This window comes from Gasterosteus aculeatus, chromosome 5 (assembly GCF_964276395.1).
Source record: "Gasterosteus aculeatus chromosome 5, fGasAcu3.hap1.1, whole genome shotgun sequence".
NCBI lineage: Eukaryota > Metazoa > Chordata > Actinopteri > Perciformes > Gasterosteidae > Gasterosteus > Gasterosteus aculeatus.
In genome coordinates, this window is record NC_135692.1 from 1523167 (window position 1) to 1543562 (window position 20396).

The following is a 20396-nucleotide window of genomic DNA, read 5'->3' on the forward strand; positions in this document are numbered from 1 at the left end:
GATCTCACCAGAAAGTCACTCCACTACAAAACTTCAAGCCTGAACAGGGACTTGAACCCTGGACCCTTAGATTAAAAGTCTGAGGCTCTACCAACTGAGGTTTGACCTTGTATGAAAGGTAATCTTGTAAAACAATACTTTTTAAAGGAATATATGAGACGACTGAGGAGAAACCCAATTCCAAAAAGGCTCAGAGGAACAAGCAGAAAAGGTACATCTTTTTTTGGAACCGGCTCAGGATTAGCAAGAGTCAGGAATCTCAACAGAAAGTCACTCCACTACAAGACATCAAGCCTGAACAGGGACTTGAACCCTGGACCCTCAGATTAAAAGTCTGATGCTCTCCCGACTGAGCTATCCAGGCTTCAAAAGCTCTTTTGATTATTGCAAATGTGACTCTGGCAGAGGAACAAACTATATGTGTTCGTCCAATTCCAAAGAGCCTCAGAGGAATGAGCATAAAAGGTACAGCTTTCTTTGGAACCGGCTCAGGATTAGCAAGAGTCAGGAATCACTGCACTACAAGACATCAAGCCTGAACAGGGACTTGAACCCTGGACCCTTAGATTAAAAGTCTGAGGCTCTACCAACTGAGGTTTGACCTTGATTGAAAGGTAATCTTGGAAAACAATACTTGTTAAAAGAAAGTATGAGAGTGGTGAGGAGAAATCCAATTCCAAGAAGGCTCAGAGGAACAGGCTGAAAAAGTACATCTTTTTTTGGAACCAACTCAGGATTAGCAAGAATCTGTAACCTAACGAGAAAGTGACTGCAATACAAGACATCAAGCCTGAACAGGGACTTGAACCCTGGACCCTCAGATTAAAAGTCTGATGCTCTACCAACTGAGCTATCCAGGCTTCAAAAGCTCTTTTGATTATTGCAAATGTGACTCTGTCAGAGGAACAAACTAAATGTGTTCGTCCAATTCCAAAAAGGCTCAGAGGAATGAGCAGAAAAGGTACAGCTTTCTTTGGAACCGGCTCAGGATTAGCAAAAGTCAGGAATCTCACCAGAAAGTCACTGCACTACAAGACATCAAGCCTGAACAGGGACTTGAACCCTGGACCCTTAGATTAAAAGTCTGAGGCTCTACCAACTGAGGTTTGACCTTGATTGAAAGGTAATCTTGTAAAACAATACTTGTTAAACGAATATATAAGACGACTGAGGAGAAACCCAATTCCAAAAAGGCTCAGAGGAACAAGATGAAAAGGTACAGCTTTCTTTGGAACCGGCTCAGGATTAGCAAGAGTCAGGAATCACTGCACTACAAGACATTAAGCCTGAACAGGGACTTGAACCCTGGACCCTTAGATTAAAAGTCTGAGGCTCTACCAACTGAGGTTTGACCTTGATTGAAAGGCAATCTTGTAAAACAATACTTTTTAAACGAATATATAAGACGACTGAGGAGAAACCCAATTCCAAAAAGGCTCAGAGGAACAAGCAGAAAAGGTACATCTTTTTTTGGAACCGGCTCAGGATTAGCAAGAGTCAGGCATCTCACCAGAAAGTCACTCCACTACAAAACTTCAAGCCTGAATGGGGACTTGAACCCTGGACCCTTAGATTAAAAGTCTGAGGCTCTACCAACTGAGGTTTGACATTGATTGAAAGGCAATCTTTTAAATCAATACTTGTTAAAGGAATATATAAGACGACTGAGGAGAAACCCAATTCCAAAAAGGGTCAGAGGAAAAAGCTGAAAGAGTACAGTTTTTTTTGGAACAAACTCTGGATTAGCAAGAATCAGGAACCTAACCAGAAAGTGACTGCACTACAAGACATCAAGCCTGAACAGGGACTTGAACCCTGGACCCTTAGATTAAAAGTCTGAGGCTCTACCAACTGAGGTTTGACCTTGATTGAAAGGTAATCTTGTAAAACAATACTTGTTAAACGAATACATAAGACGACTGAGGAGAAACCCAATTCCAAAAAGGCTCAGAGGAACAAGATGAAAAGGTACATCTTTTTTTGGAACCGGCTCAGGATTAGCAAGAGTCAGGCATTTTACCAGAAAGTCACTGCACTACAAAACTTCAAGCCTGAACAGGGACTTGAACCCCGGACCCTTAGATTAAAAGTCTGAGGCTCTACCAACTGAGGTTTGACCTTGATTGAAAGGTAATCTTGTAAAACAATACTTGTTAAACGAATATATAAGACGACTGAGGAGAACCCCAATTCCAAAAAGGCTCAGAGGAACAAGCAGAAAAGGTACATCTTTTTTTGGAACCGGCTCAGGATTAGCAAGAGTCAGGCATCTCACCAGAAAGTCACTCCACTACAAAACTTCAAGCCTGAATAGGGACTTGAACCCTGGACCCTTAGATTAAAAGTCTGAGGCTCTACCAACTGAGGTTTGACATTGGTTGAAAGGCAATCTTTTAAATCAATACTTGTTAAAGGAATATATAAGACGACTGAGGAGAAACCCAATTCCAAAAAGGCTCAGAGGAATGAGCAGAAAAGGTACAGCTTTCTTTGGAACCGGCTCAGGATTAGCAAAAGTCAGGAATCTCACCAGAAAGTCACTGCACTACAAGACATCAAGCCTGAACAGGGACTTGAACCCTGGACCCTTAGATTAAAAGTCTGAGGCTCTACCAACTGAGGTTTGACCTTGATTGAAAGGTAATCTTGTAAAACAATACTTGTTAAACGAATATATAAGACGACTGAGGAGAAACCCAATTCCAAAAAGGCTCAGAGGAACAAGATGAAAAGGTACAGCTTTCTTTGGAACCGGCTCAGGATTAGCAAGAGTCAGGAATCACTGCACTACAAGACATTAAGCCTGAACAGGGACTTGAACCCTGGACCCTTAGATTAAAAGTCTGAGGCTCTACCAACTGAGGTTTGACCTTGATTGAAAGGCAATCTTGTAAAACAATACTTGTTAAACGAATATATAAGACGACTGAGGAGAAACCCAATTCCAAAAAGGCTCAGAGGAACAAGCAGAAAAGGTACATCTTTTTTTGGAACCGGCTCAGGATTAGCAGGAGTCAGGCATCTCACCAGAAAGTCACTCCACTACAAAACTTCAAGCCTGAATAGGGACTTGAACCCTGGACCCTTAGATTAAAAGTCTGAGGCTCTACCAACTGAGGTTTGACATTGATTGAAAGGCAATCTTTTAAATCAATACTTGTTAAAGGAATATATAAGACGACTGAGGAGAAACCCAATTCCAAAAAGGGTCAGAGGAACAAGATGAAAAGGTACAGCTTGTTTTGGAACCAGCTCAGGATTAGCAAGAATCAGGAACCTAACCAGAAAGTGATTGCACTACAAGACATCAAGCCTGAACAGGGACTTGAACCCTGGACCCTCAGATTAAAAGTCTGATGCTCTACCGACTGAGCTATCCAGGCTTCAAAAGCTCGTTTGATTATTGCAGATGTGACTCTGGCAGAGGAACAAACTAAATGTGTTCGTCCAATTCCAAAAAGGCTCAGAGGAACAAGATGAAAAGGTACAGCTTGTTTTGGAACCAGCTCAGGATTAGCAAGAATCAGGAACCTAACCAGAAAGTGATTGCACTACAAGACATCAAGCCTGAACAGGGACTTGAACCCTGGACCCTCAGATTAAAAGTCTGATGCTCTACCGACTGAGCTATCCAGGCTTCAAAAGCTCGTTTGATTATTGCAAATGTGACTCTGTCAGAGGAACAAACTAAATGTGTTCGTCCAATTCCAAAAAGGCTCAGAGGAATGAGCAGAAAAGGTACAGCTTTCTTTGGAACCGGCTCAGGATTAGCAAGAGTCAGGAATCACTGCACTACAAGACATTAAGCCTGAACAGGGACTTGAACCCTGGACCCTTAGATTAAAAGTCTGAGGCTCTACCAACTGAGGTTTGACCTTGATTGAAAGGCAATCTTGTAAAACAATACTTGTTAAACGAATATATAAGACGACTGAGGAGAAACCCAATTCCAAAAAGGCTCAGAGGAACAAGATGAAAAGGTACAGCTTTCTTTGGAACCGGCTCAGGATTAGCAAGAGTCAGGAATCACTGCACTACAAGACATTAAGCCTGAACAGGGACTTGAACCCTGGACCCTTAGATTAAAAGTCTGAGGCTCTACCAACTGAGGTTTGACCTTGATTGAAAGGCAATCTTGTAAAACAATACTTGTTAAACGAATATATAAGACGACTGAGGAGAAACCCAATTCCAAAAAGGCTCAGAGGAACAAGCAGAAAAGGTACATCTTTTTTTGGAACCGGCTCAGGATTAGCAGGAGTCAGGCATCTCACCAGAAAGTCACTCCACTACAAAACTTCAAGCCTGAATAGGGACTTGAACCCTGGACCCTTAGATTAAAAGTCTGAGGCTCTACCAACTGAGGTTTGACATTGATTGAAAGGCAATCTTTTAAATCAATACTTGTTAAAGGAATATATAAGACGACTGAGGAGAAACCCAATTCCAAAAAGGGTCAGAGGAACAAGATGAAAAGGTACAGCTTGTTTTGGAACCAGCTCAGGATTAGCAAGAATCAGGAACCTAACCAGAAAGTGATTGCACTACAAGACATCAAGCCTGAACAGGGACTTGAACCCTGGACCCTCAGATTAAAAGTCTGATGCTCTACCGACTGAGCTATCCAGGCTTCAAAAGCTCGTTTGATTATTGCAAATGTGACTCTGGCAGAGGAACAAACTAAATGTGTTCGTCCAATTCCAAAAAGGCTCAGAGGAACAAGATGAAAAGGTACAGCTTGTTTTGGAACCAGCTCAGGATTAGCAAGAATCAGGAACCTAACCAGAAAGTGATTGCACTACAAGACATCAAGCCTGAACAGGGACTTGAACCCTGGACCCTCAGATTAAAAGTCTGATGCTCTACCGACTGAGCTATCCAGGCTTCAAAAGCTCGTTTGATTATTGCAAATGTGACTCTGTCAGAGGAACAAACTAAATGTGTTCGTCCAATTCCAAAAAGGCTCAGAGGAATGAGCAGAAAAGGTACAGCTTTCTTTGGAACCGGCTCAGGATTAGCAAGAGTCAGGAATCACTGCACTACAAGACATTAAGCCTGAACAGGGACTTGAACCCTGGACCCTTAGATTAAAAGTCTGAGGCTCTACCAACTGAGGTTTGACCTTGATTGAAAGGCAATCTTGTAAAACAATACTTGTTAAACGAATATATAAGACGACTGAGGAGAAACCCAATTCCAAAAAGGCTCAGAGGAACAAGCAGAAAAGGTACATCTTTTTTTGGAACCGGCTCAGGATTAGCAAGAGTCAGGCATCTCAACAGAAAGTCACTCCACTACAAAACTTCAAGCCTGAATAGGGACTTGAACCCTGGACCCTCAGATTAAAAGTCTGATGCTCTACCGACTGAGCTATCCAGGCTTCAAAAGCTCTTTTGATTATTGCAAATGTGACTCTGGCAGAGGAACAAACTATATGTGTTCGTCCAATTCCAAAGAGCCTCAGAGGAATGAGCAAAAAAGGTACAGCTTTCTTTGGAACCGGCCCAGGATTAGCAAGAGTCAGGAATCACTGCACTACAAGACATTAAGCCTGAACAGGGACTTGAACCCTGGACCCTTAGATTAAAAGTCTGAGGCTCTACCAACTGAGGTTTGACCTTGATTGAAAGGCAATCTTGTAAAACAATACTTGTTAAACGAATATATAAGACGACTGAGGAGAAACCCAATTCCAAAAAGGCTCAGAGGAACAAGCAGAAAAGGTACATCTTTTTTTGGAACCGGCTCAGGATTAGCAAGAGTTAGGGCTCTCACCAGAAAGTCACTCCACTACAAAACTTCAAGCCTGAACAGGGACTTGAACCCTGGACCCTTAGATTAAAAGTCTGAGGCTCTACCAACTGAGGTTTGACATTGATTGAAAGGCAATCTTTTAAATCAATACTTGTTAAAGGAATATATAAGACGACTGAGGAGAAACCCAATTCCAAAAAGGGTCAGAGGAAAAAGCAGAAAGAGTACAGTTTTTTTTGGAACAAACTCTGGATTAGCAAGAATCAGGAACCTAACCAGAAAGTGACTGCACTACAAGACATCAAGCCTGAACAGGGACTTGAACCCTGGACCCTTAGATTAAAAGTCTGAGGCTCTACCAACTGAGGTTTGACCTTGATTGAAAGGTAATCTTGTAAAACAATACTTGTTAAACGAATACATAAGACGACTGAGGAGAAACCCAATTCCAAAAAGGCTCAGAGGAACAAGATGAAAAGGTACATCTTTTTTTGGAACCGGCTCAGGATTAGCAAGAGTCAGGCATCTTACCAGAAAGTCACTGCACTACAAAACTTCAAGCCTGAACAGGGACTTAAACCCCGGACCCTTAGATTAAAAGTCTGAGGCTCTACCAACTGAGGTTTGACCTTGATTGAAAGGTAATCTTGTAAAACAATACTTGTTAAACGAATATATAAGACGACTGAGGAGAAACCCAATTCCAAAAAGGCTCAGAGGAACAAGCAGAAAAGGTACATCTTTTTTTGGAACCGGCTCAGGATTAGCAAGAGTCAGGCATCTCACCAGAAAGTCACTCCACTACAAAACTTCAAGCCTGAATAGGGACTTGAACCCTGGACCCTTAGATTAAAAGTCTGAGGCTCTACCAACTGAGGTTTGACATTGGTTGAAAGGCAATCTTTTAAATCAATACTTGTTAAAGGAATATATAAGACGACTGAGGAGAAACCCAATTCCAAAAAGGGTCAGAGGAAAAAGCTGAAAGAGTACAGTTTTTTTTGGAACAAACTCTGGTTTGATTATTGCAAATGTGACTCTGGCAGAGGAACAAACTAAATGTGTTCGTCCAATTCCAAAAAGGCTCAGAGGAACAAGATTAAAAGGTACAGCTTGTTTTGGAACCAGCTCAGGATTAGCAAGAATCAGGAACCTAACCAGAAAGTGATTGCACTACAAGACATCAAGCCTGAACAGGGACTTGAACCCTGGACCCTCAGATTAAAAGTCTGATGCTCTACCGACTGAGCTATCCAGGCTTCAAAAGCTCGTTTGATTATTGCAAATGTGACTCTGGCAGAGGAACAAACTAAATGTGTTCGTCCAATTCCAAAAAGGCTCAGAGGAACAAGATGAAAAGGTACAGCTTGTTTTGGAACCAGCTCAGGATTAGCAAGAATCAGGAACCTAACCAGAAAGTGATTGCACTACAAGACATCAAGCCTGAACAGGGACTTGAACCCTGGACCCTCAGATTAAAAGTCTGATGCTCTACCGACTGAGCTATCCAGGCTTCAAAAGCTCGTTTGATTATTGCAAATGTGACTCTGGCAGAGGAACAAACTAAATGTGTTCGTCCAATTCCAAAAAGGCTCAGAGGAATGAGCAGAAAAGGTACAGCTTTCTTTGGAACCGGCTCAGGATTAGCAAGAGTCAGGAATCACTGCACTACAAGACATTAAGCCTGAACAGGGACTTGAACCCTGGACCCTTAGATTAAAAGTCTGAGGCTCTACCAACTGAGGTTTGACCTTGATTGAAAGGCAATCTTGTAAAACAATACTTGTTAAACGAATATATAAGACGACTGAGGAGAAACCCAATTCCAAAAAGGCTCAGAGGAACAAGCAGAAAAGGTACATCTTTTTTTGGAACCGGCTCAGGATTAGCAAGAGTCAGGCATCTCACCAGAAAGTCACTCCACTACAAAACTTCAAGCCTGAATAGGGACTTGAACCCTGGACCCTTAGATTAAAAGTCTGAGGCTCTACCAACTGAGGTTTGACATTGATTGAAAGGCAATCTTTTAAATCAATACTTGTTAAAGGAATATATAAGACGACTGAGGAGAAACCCAATTCCAAAAAGGGTCAGAGGAACAAGCTGAAAGGGTACAGCTTTTTTTGGAACCAACTCTGGATTAGCAAGAATCAGGAACCTAACCAGAAAGTGACTGCACTACAAGACATCAAGCCTGAACAGGGACTTAAACCCTAGACCCTTAGATTAAAAGTCTGAGGCTCTACCAACTGAGGTTTGACCTTGATTGAAAGGCAATCTTTTAAATCAATACTTGTTAAAGGAATATATAAGACGACTGAGAAGAAACCCAATTCCAAAAAGGCTCAGAGGAACAAGATGAAAAGGTACAGCTTGTTTTGGAAACAGCTCAGGATTAGCAAGAATCAGGAAACTAACCAGAAAGTGATTGCACTACAAGACATCAAGCCTGAACAGGGACTTGAACCCTGGACCCTCAGATTAAAAGTCTGATGCTCTACCGACTGAGCTATCCAGGCTTCAAAAGCTCGTTTGATTATTGCAAATGTGACTCTGGCAGAGGAACAAACTAAATGTGTTCGTCCAATTCCAAAAAGGCTCAGAGGAATGAGCAGAAAAGGTACAGCTTTCTTTGGAACCGGCTCAGGATTAGCAAGACTCAGGAATCACTGCACTACAAGACATTAAGCCTGAACAGGGACTTGAACCCTGGACCCTTAGATGAAAAGTCTGAGGCTCTACCAACTGAGGTTTGACCTTGATTCAAAGGTAATCTTGTAAAACAATACTTGTTAAACGAATATATAAGACGACTGAGGAGAAACCCAATTCCAAAAAGGCTCAGAGGAACAAGCAGAAAAGGTACATATTTTTTTGGAACCGGCTCAGGATTAGCAAGAGTCAGGCATCTCACCAGAAAGTCACTTCACTACAAGACAACAAGCCTGAACAGGGACTTGAACCCTGGACCCTCAGATTAAAAGTCTGATGCTCTACCGACTGAGCTATCCAGGCTTCAAAAGCTCTATTGATTATTGCAAATGTGACTCTGGCAGAGAAACAAACTAAATGTGTTCGTCCAATTCCAAAAAGGCTCAGAGGAATGAGCAGAAAAGGTACAGCTTTCTTTGGAACCGGCTCAGGTTTAGCAAGAGTCAGGAATCACTGCACTACAAGACATTAAGCCTGAACAGGGACTTGAACCCTGGACCCTTAGATTAAAAGTCTGAGGCTCTACCAACTGAGGTTTGACCATGATTGAAAGGTAATCTTGTAAAACAATACTTGTTAAACGAATATATAAGACGACTGAGGAGAAACCCAATTCCAAAAAGGCTCAGAGGAACAAGCAGAAAAGGTACATCTTTTTTTGGAACCGGCTCAGGATTAGCAAGAGTCAGGCATCTCACCAGAAAGTCACTCCACTACAAAACTTTGAGCCTGAATAGGGACTTGAACCCTGGACCCTTAAATTAAAAGTCTGAGGCTCTACCAACTGAGGTTTGACCATGATTGAAAGGTAATCTTGTAAAACAATACTTGTTAAAGGAATATATGAGACGACTGATGAGAAACCCAATTCAAAAAAGGCTCAGAGGAACAAGCTGAAAGGGTACAGCTTTTTTTGGAACCAACTCTGGATTAGCAAGAATCAGGAACCTAACCAGAAAGTGACTGCACTACAAGACATCAAGCCTGAACAGGGACTTGAACCCTAGACCCTTAGATTAAAAGTCTGAGGCTCTACCAACTGAGGTTTGACCTTGATTGAAAGGCAATCTTTTAAATCAATACTTGTTAAAGGAATATATAAGACGACTGAGAAGAAACCCAATTCCAAAAAGGATCAGAGGAACAAGCAGAAAAGGTACATCTTTTTTTGGAACCGGCTCAGGATTAGCAAGAGTTAGGGCTCTCACCAGAAAGTCACTCCACTACAAAACTTCAAGCCTGAACAGGGACTTGAACCCTGGACCCTTAGATTAAAAGTCTGAGGCTCTACCAACTGAGGTTTGACTTTGTATGAAAGGTAATCTTGTAAAACAATACTTGTTAAAGGAATATATGAGACGACTGAGGAGAAACCCAATTCCAAAAAGGGTCAGAGGAAAAAGCACAGGTTTTTTTGGAACAAACTCTGGATTAGCAAGAATCAGGAACCTAACCAGAAAGTGACTGCACTACAAGACATCAAGCCTGAACAGGGACTTGAACCCTGGACCCTCAGATTAAAAGTCTGAGGCTCTACCAACTGAGGTTTGACCTTGATTGAAAGGTAATCTTGTAAAACAATACTTGTTAAACGAATATATAAGACGACTGAGGAGAAACCCAATTCCAAAAAGGCTCAGAGGAACAAGCAGAAAAGGTACATCTTTTTTTGGAACCGGCTCAGGATTAGCAAGAGTCAAGCATCTCACCAGAAAGTCAATTCACTACAAGACAACAAGCCTGAACAGGGACTTGAACCCTGGACCCTCAGATTAAAAGTCTGATGCTCTACCGACTGAGCTATCCATGCTTCAAAAGCTCTTTTGATTATTGCAAATGTGACTCTGGCAGAGAAACAAACTAAATGTGTTCGTCCAATTCCAAAAAGGCTCAGAGGAATGAGCAGAAAAGGTACAGCTTTCTTTGGAACCGGCTCAGGATTAGCAAAAGTCAGGAATCTCAACAGAAAGTCACTCCACTACAAGACATCAAGCCTGAACAGGGACTTGAACCCTGGACCCTCAGATTAAAAGTCTGATGCTCTACCGACTGAGGTTTGACCATGATTGAAAGGTAATCTTGTAAAACAATACTTGTTAAAGGAATATATGAGACGACTGAGGAGAAACCCAATTCCAAAAAGGCTCAGAGGAACAAGCTGAAAGGGTACAGCTTTTTTTGGAACCAACTCTGGATTAGCAAGAATCAGGAACCTAACCAGAAAGTGACTGCACTACAAGACATCAAGCCTGAACAGGGACTTGAACCCTAGACCCTTAGATTAAAAGTCTGAGGCTCTACCAACTGAGGTTTGACCTTGATTGAAAGGCAATCTTTTAAATCAATACTTGTTAAAGGAATATATAAGACGACTGAGAAGAAACCCAATTCCAAAAAGGATCAGAGGAACAAGCAGAAAAGGTACATCTTTTTTTGGAACCGGCTCAGGATTAGCAAGAGTTAGGGATCTCACCAGAAAGTCACTCCACTACAAAACTTCAAGCCTGAACAGGGACTTGAACCCTGGACCCTTAGATTAAAAGTCTGAGGCTCTACCAACTGAGGTTTGACTTTGTATGAAAGGTAATCTTGTAAAACAATACTTGTTAAAGGAATATATGAGACGACTGAGGAGAAACCCAATTCCAAAAAGGGTCAGAGGAAAAAGCACAGGTTTTTTTGGAACAAACTCTGGATTAGCAAGAATCAGGAACCTAACCAGAAAGTGACTGCACTACAAGACATCAAGCCTGAACAGGGACTTGAACCCTGGACCCTTAGATTAAAAGTCTGAGGCTCTACCAACTGAGGTTTGACCTTGATTCAAAGGTAATCTTGTAAAACAATACTTGTTAAACGAATATATAAGACGACTGAGGAGAAACCCAATTCCAAAAAGGCTCAGAGGAACAAGCAGAAAAGGTACATCTTTTTTTGGAACCGGCTCAGGATTAGCAAGAGTCAGGCATCTCACCAGAAAGTCACTTCACTACAAGACAACAAGCCTGAACAGGGACTTGAACCCTGGACCCTCAGATTAAAAGTCTGATGCTCTACCGACTGAGCTATCCATGCTTCAAAAGCTCTTTTGATTATTGCAAATGTGACTCTGGCAGAGAAACAAACTAAATGTGTTCGTCCAATTCCAAAAAGGCTCAGAGGAATGAGCAGAAAAGGTACAGCTTTCTTTGGAACCGGCTCAGGATTAGCAAAAGTCAGGAATCTCAACAGAAAGTCACTCCACTACAAGACATCAAGCCTGAACAGGGACTTGAACCCTGGACCCTCAGATTAAAAGTCTGATGCTCTACCGACTGAGGTTTGACCATGATTGAAAGGTAATCTTGTAAAACAATACTTGTTAAAGGAATATATGAGACGACTGAGGAGAAACCCAATTCCAAAAAGGCTCAGAGGAACAAGCTGAAAGGGTACAGCTTTTTTTGGAACCAACTCTGGATTAGCAAGAATCAGGAACCTAACCAGAAAGTGACTGCACTACAAGACATCAAGCCTGAACAGGGACTTGAACCCTAGACCCTTAGATTAAAAGTCTGAGGCTCTACCAACTGAGGTTTGACCTTGATTGAAAGGCAATCTTTTAAATCAATACTTGTTAAAGGAATATATAAGACGACTGAGAAGAAACCCAATTCCAAAAAGGATCAGAGGAACAAGCAGAAAAGGTACATCTTTTTTTGGAACCGGCTCAGGATTAGCAAGAGTTAGGGATCTCACCAGAAAGTCACTCCACTACAAAACTTCAAGCCTGAACAGGGACTTGAACCCTGGACCCTTAGATTAAAAGTCTGAGGCTCTACCAACTGAGGTTTGACTTTGTATGAAAGGTAATCTTGTAAAACAATACTTGTTAAAGGAATATATGAGACGACTGAGGAGAAACCCAATTCCAAAAAGGGTCAGAGGAAAAAGCACAGGTTTTTTTGGAACAAACTCTGGATTAGCAAGAATCAGGAACCTAACCAGAAAGTGACTGCACTACAAGACATCAAGCCTGAACAGGGACTTGAACCCTGGACCCTCAGATTAAAAGTCTGAGGCTCTACCAACTGAGGTTTGACCTTGATTGAAAGGTAATCTTGTAAAACAATACTTGTTAAACGAATATATAAGACGACTGAGGAGAAACCCAATTCCAAAAAGGCTCAGAGGAACAAGCAGAAAAGGTACATCTTTTTTTGGAACCGGCTCAGGATTAGCAAGAGTCAAGCATCTCACCAGAAAGTCAATTCACTACAAGACAACAAGCCTGAACAGGGACTTGAACCCTGGACCCTCAGATTAAAAGTCTGATGCTCTACCGACTGAGCTATCCATGCTTCAAAAGCTCTTTTGATTATTGCAAATGTGACTCTGGCAGAGAAACAAACTAAATGTGTTCGTCCAATTCCAAAAAGGCTCAGAGGAATGAGCAGAAAAGGTACAGCTTTCTTTGGAACCGGCTCAGGATTAGCAAAAGTCAGGAATCTCAACAGAAAGTCACTCCACTACAAGACATCAAGCCTGAACAGGGACTTGAACCCTGGACCCTCAGATTAAAAGTCTGATGCTCTACCGACTGAGCTATCCAGGCTTCAAAAGCTCTTTTGATTATTGCAAATGTGACTCTGGCAGAGGAACAAACTATATGTGTTCGTCCAATTCCAAAGAGCCTCAGAGGAATGAGCATAAAAGGTACAGCTTTCTTTGGAACCGGCTCAGGATTAGCAAAAGTCAGGAATCTCAACAGAAAGTCACTCCACTACAAGACATCAAACCTGAACAGGGACTTGAACCCTGGACCCTCAGATTAAAAGTCTGATGCTCTACCGACTGAGCTATCCAGGCTTCAAAAGCTCGTTTGATTATTGCAAATGTGACTCTGGCAGAGGAACAAACTAAATGTGTTCGTCCAATTCCAAAAAGGCTCAGAGGAATGAGCAGAAAAGGTACAGCTTTCTTTGGAACCGGCTCAGGATTAGCAAGACTCAGGAATCACTGCACTACAAGACATTAAGCCTGAACAGGGACTTGAACCCTGGACCCTTAGATTAAAAGTCTGAGGCTCTACCAACTGAGGTTTGACCTTGATTCAAAGGTAATCTTGTAAAACAATACTTGTTAAACGAATATATAAGACGACTGAGGAGAAACCCAATTCCAAAAAGGCTCAGAGGAACAAGCAGAAAAGGTACATCTTTTTTTGGAACCGGCTCAGGATTAGCAAGAGTCAGGCATCTCACCAGAAAGTCACTTCACTACAAGACAACAAGCCTGAACAGGGACTTGAACCCTGGACCCTCAGATTAAAAGTCTGATGCTCTACCGACTGAGCTATGCAGGCTTCAAAAGCTCTTTTGATTATTGCAAATGTGACTCTGGCAGAGAAACAAACTAAATGTGTTCGTCCAATTCCAAAAAGGCTCAGAGGAATGAGCAGAAAAGGTACAGCTTTCTTTGGAACCGGCTCAGGATTAGCAAGAGTCAGGAATCACTGCACTACAAGACATTAAGCCTGAACAGGGACTTGAACCCTGGACCCTTAGATTAAAAGTCTGAGGCTCTACCAACTGAGGTTTGACCATGATTGAAAGGTAATCTTGTAAAACAATACTTGTTAAACGAATATATAAGACGACTGAGGAGAAACCCAATTCCAAAAAGGCTCAGAGGAACAAGCAGAAAAGGTACATCTTTTTTTGGAACCGGCTCAGGATTAGCAAGAGTCAGGCATCTCACCAGAAAGTCACTCCACTACAAAACTTTGAGCCTGAATAGGGACTTGAACCCTGGACCCTTAGATTAAAAGTCTGAGGCTCTACCAACTGAGGTTTGACCATGATTGAAAGGTAATCTTGTAAAACAATACTTGTTAAAGGAATATATGAGACGACTGAGGAGAAACCCAATTCAAAAAGGATCAGAGGAACAAGCAGAAAAGGTACATCTTTTTTTGGAACCGGCTCAGGATTAGCAAGAGTTAGGGATCTCACCAGAAAGTCACTCCACTACAAAACTTCAAGCCTGAACAGGGACTTGAACCCTGGACCCTTAGATTAAAAGTCTGAGGCTCTACCAACTGAGGTTTGACTTTGTATGAAAGGTAATCTTGTAAAACAATACTTGTTAAAGGAATATGTGAGACGACTGAGGAGAAACCCAATTCAAAAAAGGCTCAGAGGAACAAGCTGAAAGGGTACAGCTTTTTTTGGAACCAACTCTGGATTAGCAAGAATCAGGAACCTAACCAGAAAGTGACTGCACTACAAGACATCAAGCCTGAACAGGGACTTGAACCCTAGACCCTTAGATTAAAAGTCTGAGGCTCTACCAACTGAGGTTTGACCTTGATTGAAAGGCAATCTTTTAAATCAATACTTGTTAAAGGAATATATAAGACGACTGAGAAGAAACCCAATTCCAAAAAGGATCAGAGGAACAAGCAGAAAAGGTACATCTTTTTTTGGAACCGGCTCAGGATTAGCAAGAGTTAGGGATCTCACCAGAAAGTCACTCCACTACAAAACTTCAAGCCTGAACAGGGACTTGAACCCTGGACCCTTAGATTAAAAGTCTGAGGCTCTACCAACTGAGGTTTGACTTTGTATGAAAGGTAATCTTGTAAAACAATACTTGTTAAAGGAATATATGAGACGACTGAGGAGAAACCCAATTCCAAAAAGGGTCAGAGGAAAAAGCACAGGTTTTTTTGGAACAAACTCTGGATTAGCAAGAATCAGGAACCTAACCAGAAAGTGACTGCACTACAAGACATCAAGCCTGAACAGGGACTTGAACCCTGGACCCTCAGATTAAAAGTCTGAGGCTCTACCAACTGAGGTTTGACCTTGATTGAAAGGTAATCTTGTAAAACAATACTTGTTAAACGAATATATAAGACGACTGAGGAGAAACCCAATTCCAAAAAGGCTCAGAGGAACAAGCAGAAAAGGTACATCTTTTTTTGGAACCGGCTCAGGATTAGCAAGAGTCAAGCATCTCACCAGAAAGTCAATTCACTACAAGACAACAAGCCTGAACAGGGACTTGAACCCTGGACCCTCAGATTAAAAGTCTGATGCTCTACCGACTGAGCTATCCATGCTTCAAAAGCTCTTTTGATTATTGCAAATGTGACTCTGGCAGAGAAACAAACTAAATGTGTTCGTCCAATTCCAAAAAGGCTCAGAGGAATGAGCAGAAAAGGTACAGCTTTCTTTGGAACCGGCTCAGGATTAGCAAAAGTCAGGAATCTCAACAGAAAGTCACTCCACTACAAGACATCAAGCCTGAACAGGGACTTGAACCCTGGACCCTCAGATTAAAAGTCTGATGCTCTACCGACTGAGGTTTGACCATGATTGAAAGGTAATCTTGTAAAACAATACTTGTTAAAGGAATATATGAGACGACTGAGGAGAAACCCAATTCCAAAAAGGCTCAGAGGAACAAGCTGAAAGGGTACAGCTTTTTTTGGAACCAACTCTGGATTAGCAAGAATCAGGAACCTAACCAGAAAGTGACTGCACTACAAGACATCAAGCCTGAACAGGGACTTGAACCCTAGACCCTTAGATTAAAAGTCTGAGGCTCTACCAACTGAGGTTTGACCTTGATTGAAAGGCAATCTTTTAAATCAATACTTGTTAAAGGAATATATAAGACGACTGAGAAGAAACCCAATTCCAAAAAGGATCAGAGGAACAAGCAGAAAAGGTACATCTTTTTTTGGAACCGGCTCAGGATTAGCAAGAGTTAGGGATCTCACCAGAAAGTCACTCCACTACAAAACTTCAAGCCTGAACAGGGACTTGAACCCTGGACCCTTAGATTAAAAGTCTGAGGCTCTACCAACTGAGGTTTGACTTTGTATGAAAGGTAATCTTGTAAAACAATACTTGTTAAAGGAATATATGAGACGACTGAGGAGAAACCCAATTCCAAAAAGGGTCAGAGGAAAAGGCACAGGTTTTTTTGGAAAAAACTCTGGATTAGCAAGAATCAGGAACCTAACCAGAAAGTGACTGCACTACAAGACATCAAGCCTGAACAGGGACTTGAACCCTGGACCCTCAGATTAAAAATCTGAGGCTCTACCAACTGAGGTTTGACCTTGATTGAAAGGTAATCTTGTAAAACAATACTTGTTAAACGAATATATAAGACGACTGAGGAGAAACCCAATTCCAAAAAGGCTCAGAGGAACAAGCAGAAAAGGTACATCTTTTTTTGGAACCGGCTCAGGATTAGCAAGAGTCAAGCATCTCACCAGAAAGTCAATTCACTACAAGACAACAAGCCTGAACAGGGACTTGAACCCTGGACCCTCAGATTAAAAGTCTGATGCTCTACCGACTGAGCTATCCATGCTTCAAAAGCTCTTTTGATTATTGCAAATGTGACTCTGGCAGAGAAACAAGCTAAATGTGTTCGTCCAATTCCAAAAAGGCTCAGAGGAATGAGCAGAAAAGGTACAGCTTTCTTTGGAACCGGCTCAGGATTAGCAAAAGTCAGGAATCTCAACAGAAAGTCACTCCACTACAAGACATCAAGCCTGAACAGGGACTTGAACCCTGGACCCTCAGATTAAAAGTCTGATGCTCTACCGACTGAGGTTTGACCATGATTGAAAGGTAATCTTGTAAAACAATACTTGTTAAAGGAATATATGAGACGACTGAGGAGAAACCCAATTCCAAAAAGGCTCAGAGGAACAAGCTGAAAGGGTACAGCTTTTTTTGGAACCAACTCTGGATTAGCAAGAATCAGGAACCTAACCAGAAAGTGACTGCACTACAAGACATCAAGCCTGAACAGGGACTTGAACCCTAGACCCTTAGATTAAAAGTCTGAGGCTCTACCAACTGAGGTTTGACCTTGATTGAAAGGCAATCTTTTAAATCAATACTTGTTAAAGGAATATATAAGACGACTGAGAAGAAACCCAATTCCAAAAAGGATCAGAGGAAAAAGCACAGGTTTTTTTGGAACAAACTCTGGATTAGCAAGAATCAGGAACCTAACCAGAAAGTGACTGCACTACAAGACATCAAGCCTGAACAGGGACTTGAACCCTGGACCCTCAGATTAAAAGTCTGAGGCTCTACCAACTGAGGTTTGACCTTGATTGAAAGGTAATCTTGTAAAACAATACTTGTTAAACGAATATATAAGACGACTGAGGAGAAACCCAATTCCAAAAAGGCTCAGAGGAACAAGCAGAAAAGGTACATCTTTTTTTGGAACCGGCTCAGGATTAGCAAGAGTCAGGCATCTCACCAGAAAGTCACTTCACTACAAGACAACAAGCCTGAACAGGGACTTGAACCCTGGACCCTTAGATTAAAAGTCTGAGGCTCTACCAACTGAGGTTTGACCTTGATTGAAAGGTAATCTTGTAAAACAATACTTGTTAAACGAATATATAAGACGACTGAGGAGAAACCCAATTCCAAAAAGGCTCAGAGGAACAAGCAGAAAAGGTACATCTTTTTTTGGAACCGGCTCAGGATTAGCAAGAGTCAGGCATCTCACCAGAAAGTCACTCCACTACAAAACTTTGAGCCTGAATAGGGACTTGAACCCTGGACCCTTAGATTAAAAGTCTGAGGCTCTACCAACTGAGGTTTGACCATGATTGAAAGGTAATCTTGTAAAACAATACTTGTTAAAGGAATATATGAGACGACTGAGGAGAAACCCAATTCAAAAAGGATCAGAGGAACAAGCAGAAAAGGTACATCTTTTTTTGGAACCGGCTCAGGATTAGCAAGAGTTAGGGATCTCACCAGAAAGTCACTCCACTACAAAACTTCAAGCCTGAACAGGGACTTGAACCCTGGACCCTTAGATTAAAAGTCTGAGGCTCTACCAACTGAGGTTTGACTTTGTATGAAAGGTAATCTTGTAAAACAATACTTGTTAAAGGAATATATGAGACGACTGAGGAGAAACCCAATTCCAAAAAGGGTCAGAGGAAAAAGCACAGGTTTTTTTGGAACAAACTCTGGATTAGCAAGAATCAGGAACCTAACCAGAAAGTGACTGCACTACAAGACATCAAGCCTGAACAGGGACTTGAACCCTGGACCCTCAGATTAAAAGTCTGAGGCTCTACCAACTGAGGTTTGACCTTGATTGAAAGGTAATCTTGTAAAACAATACTTGTTAAACGAATATATAAGACGACTGAGGAGAAACCCAATTCCAAAAAGGCTCAGAGGAACAAGCAGAAAAGGTACATCTTTTTTTGGAACCGGCTCAGGATTAGCAAGAGTCAAGCATCTCACCAGAAAGTCAATTCACTACAAGACAACAAGCCTGAACAGGGACTTGAACCCTGGAGCCTTAGATTAAAAGTCTGAGGCTCTACCAACTGAGGTTTGACCTTGATTGAAAGGTAATCTAAGACGACTGAGGAGAAACCCAATTCCAAAAAGGCTCAGAGGAACAAGATGAAAAGGTACAGCTTGTTTTGGAACCGGCTCAGGATTAGCAAGAGTCAGGAATCACTGCACTACAAGACATTAAGCCTGAACAGGGACTTGAATCCTGGACCCTTAGATTAAAAGTCTGAGGCTCTACCAACTGAGGTTTGACCTTGATTGAAAGGTAATCTTTTAAAACAATACTTGTTAAAGGAATACATAAGACGACTGGGGAGAAACCCAATTCCAAAAAGGCTCAGAGGAACAAGCAGAAAAGGTACATCTTTTTTTGGAACCGGCTCAGGATTAGCGAGACTCAGGAATCTCAACAGAAAGTCACTCCACTACAAGACATCAAGCCTGAACAGGGACTTGAACCCTGGACCCTCAGATTAAAAGTCTGATGCTCTACCGACTGAGCTATCCAGGCTTCAAAAGCTCTTTTGATTATTGCAAATGTGACTCTGGCAGAGAAACAAACTAAATGTGTTCGTCCAATTCCAAAAAGGCTCAGAGGAATGAGCAGAAAAGGTACAGCTTTCTTTGGAACCGGCTCAGGATTAGTAAGAGTCAGGAATCTCACCAGAAAGTCACTGCACTACAAGACATCAAGCCTGAACAGGGATTTGAACCCTAGACCCTTAGATTAAAAGTCTGAGGCTCTACCAACTGAGGTTTGACCTTGATTGAAAGGTAATCTTTTAAAACAATACTTGTTAAAGGAATATATAAGATGCCTAGGGAGAAACCCAATTCCAAAAAGGCTCAGAGGAACATGCAGAAAAGGTACATCTTTTTTTGGAACCGGCTCAGGATTAGCAAGAGTCAGGAATCTCAACAGAAAGTCACTCCACTACAAGACATCAAGCCTGAACAGGGACTTGAACCCTGGACCCTCAGATTAAAAGTCTGATGCTCTACCGACTGAGCTATCCAGGCTTCAAAAGCTCTTTTGATTATTGCAAATGTGACTCTGGCAGAGGAACAAACTATATGTGTTCGTCCAATTCCAAAGAGCCTCAGAGGAATGAGCAAAAAAGCTACAGCTTTCTTTGGAACCGGCTCAGGATTAGCAAGAGTCAGGAATCACTGCACTACAAGACATCAAGCCTGAACAGGGACTTGAACCCTGGACCCTTAGATTAAAAGTCTGAGGCTCTACCAACTGAGGTTTGACCTTGATTGAAAGGTAATCTTGGAAAACAATACTTGTTAAACGAATATATAAGACGACTGAGGAGAAACCCAATTCCAAAAAGGCTCAGAGGAACAAGCAGAAAAGGTACATCTTTTTTTGGAACCGGCTCAGGATTAGCAAGAGTCAGGCATCTCACCAGAAAGTCACTCCACTACAAAACTTTGAGCCTGAATAGGGACTTGAACCCTGGACCCTTAGATTAAAAGTCTGAGGCTCTACCAACTGAGGTTTGACCATGATTGAAAGGTAATCTTGTAAAACAATACTTGTTAAAGGAATATATGAGACGACTGAGGAGAAACCCA

General features: G+C 41.7%; 21 non-coding genes across 21 annotated transcripts; all 21 read right to left on the reverse strand.

The window, feature by feature from the left end:
- Positions 1-291: 291 nt before the first annotated feature.
- trnak-uuu (transfer RNA lysine (anticodon UUU)) lies at positions 292-364 on the reverse strand. Its single transcript has one exon. It is a non-coding gene; the product is annotated as a tRNA-Lys (tRNA).
- Positions 365-787: 423 nt separating this feature from the next.
- trnak-uuu (transfer RNA lysine (anticodon UUU)) lies at positions 788-860 on the reverse strand. The gene has a single exon. It is a non-coding gene; the product is annotated as a tRNA-Lys (tRNA).
- A 2450-nt stretch (positions 861-3310) lies between these two features.
- Positions 3311-3383, reverse strand: trnak-uuu (transfer RNA lysine (anticodon UUU)). The gene has a single exon. It is a non-coding gene; the product is annotated as a tRNA-Lys (tRNA).
- A 181-nt stretch (positions 3384-3564) lies between these two features.
- On the reverse strand, positions 3565-3637 carry trnak-uuu (transfer RNA lysine (anticodon UUU)). Its single transcript has one exon. It is a non-coding gene; the product is annotated as a tRNA-Lys (tRNA).
- Positions 3638-4557: 920 nt separating this feature from the next.
- On the reverse strand, positions 4558-4630 carry trnak-uuu (transfer RNA lysine (anticodon UUU)). Its single transcript has one exon. It is a non-coding gene; the product is annotated as a tRNA-Lys (tRNA).
- Positions 4631-4811: 181 nt separating this feature from the next.
- On the reverse strand, positions 4812-4884 carry trnak-uuu (transfer RNA lysine (anticodon UUU)). The gene has a single exon. It is a non-coding gene; the product is annotated as a tRNA-Lys (tRNA).
- A 423-nt stretch (positions 4885-5307) lies between these two features.
- On the reverse strand, positions 5308-5380 carry trnak-uuu (transfer RNA lysine (anticodon UUU)). Its single transcript has one exon. It is a non-coding gene; the product is annotated as a tRNA-Lys (tRNA).
- A 1560-nt stretch (positions 5381-6940) lies between these two features.
- Positions 6941-7013, reverse strand: trnak-uuu (transfer RNA lysine (anticodon UUU)). The gene has a single exon. It is a non-coding gene; the product is annotated as a tRNA-Lys (tRNA).
- A 181-nt stretch (positions 7014-7194) lies between these two features.
- On the reverse strand, positions 7195-7267 carry trnak-uuu (transfer RNA lysine (anticodon UUU)). The gene has a single exon. It is a non-coding gene; the product is annotated as a tRNA-Lys (tRNA).
- Positions 7268-8200: 933 nt separating this feature from the next.
- trnak-uuu (transfer RNA lysine (anticodon UUU)) lies at positions 8201-8273 on the reverse strand. The gene has a single exon. It is a non-coding gene; the product is annotated as a tRNA-Lys (tRNA).
- A 423-nt stretch (positions 8274-8696) lies between these two features.
- On the reverse strand, positions 8697-8769 carry trnak-uuu (transfer RNA lysine (anticodon UUU)). Its single transcript has one exon. It is a non-coding gene; the product is annotated as a tRNA-Lys (tRNA).
- A 1434-nt stretch (positions 8770-10203) lies between these two features.
- Positions 10204-10276, reverse strand: trnak-uuu (transfer RNA lysine (anticodon UUU)). The gene has a single exon. It is a non-coding gene; the product is annotated as a tRNA-Lys (tRNA).
- Positions 10277-11468: 1192 nt separating this feature from the next.
- Positions 11469-11541, reverse strand: trnak-uuu (transfer RNA lysine (anticodon UUU)). Its single transcript has one exon. It is a non-coding gene; the product is annotated as a tRNA-Lys (tRNA).
- Positions 11542-12733: 1192 nt separating this feature from the next.
- On the reverse strand, positions 12734-12806 carry trnak-uuu (transfer RNA lysine (anticodon UUU)). Its single transcript has one exon. It is a non-coding gene; the product is annotated as a tRNA-Lys (tRNA).
- A 181-nt stretch (positions 12807-12987) lies between these two features.
- trnak-uuu (transfer RNA lysine (anticodon UUU)) lies at positions 12988-13060 on the reverse strand. Its single transcript has one exon. It is a non-coding gene; the product is annotated as a tRNA-Lys (tRNA).
- A 181-nt stretch (positions 13061-13241) lies between these two features.
- Positions 13242-13314, reverse strand: trnak-uuu (transfer RNA lysine (anticodon UUU)). The gene has a single exon. It is a non-coding gene; the product is annotated as a tRNA-Lys (tRNA).
- Positions 13315-13737: 423 nt separating this feature from the next.
- Positions 13738-13810, reverse strand: trnak-uuu (transfer RNA lysine (anticodon UUU)). The gene has a single exon. It is a non-coding gene; the product is annotated as a tRNA-Lys (tRNA).
- A 1688-nt stretch (positions 13811-15498) lies between these two features.
- Positions 15499-15571, reverse strand: trnak-uuu (transfer RNA lysine (anticodon UUU)). The gene has a single exon. It is a non-coding gene; the product is annotated as a tRNA-Lys (tRNA).
- Positions 15572-16763: 1192 nt separating this feature from the next.
- trnak-uuu (transfer RNA lysine (anticodon UUU)) lies at positions 16764-16836 on the reverse strand. The gene has a single exon. It is a non-coding gene; the product is annotated as a tRNA-Lys (tRNA).
- Positions 16837-19250: 2414 nt separating this feature from the next.
- Positions 19251-19323, reverse strand: trnak-uuu (transfer RNA lysine (anticodon UUU)). The gene has a single exon. It is a non-coding gene; the product is annotated as a tRNA-Lys (tRNA).
- A 436-nt stretch (positions 19324-19759) lies between these two features.
- On the reverse strand, positions 19760-19832 carry trnak-uuu (transfer RNA lysine (anticodon UUU)). Its single transcript has one exon. It is a non-coding gene; the product is annotated as a tRNA-Lys (tRNA).
- Between the last annotated feature and the right edge of the window lie 564 nt (positions 19833-20396).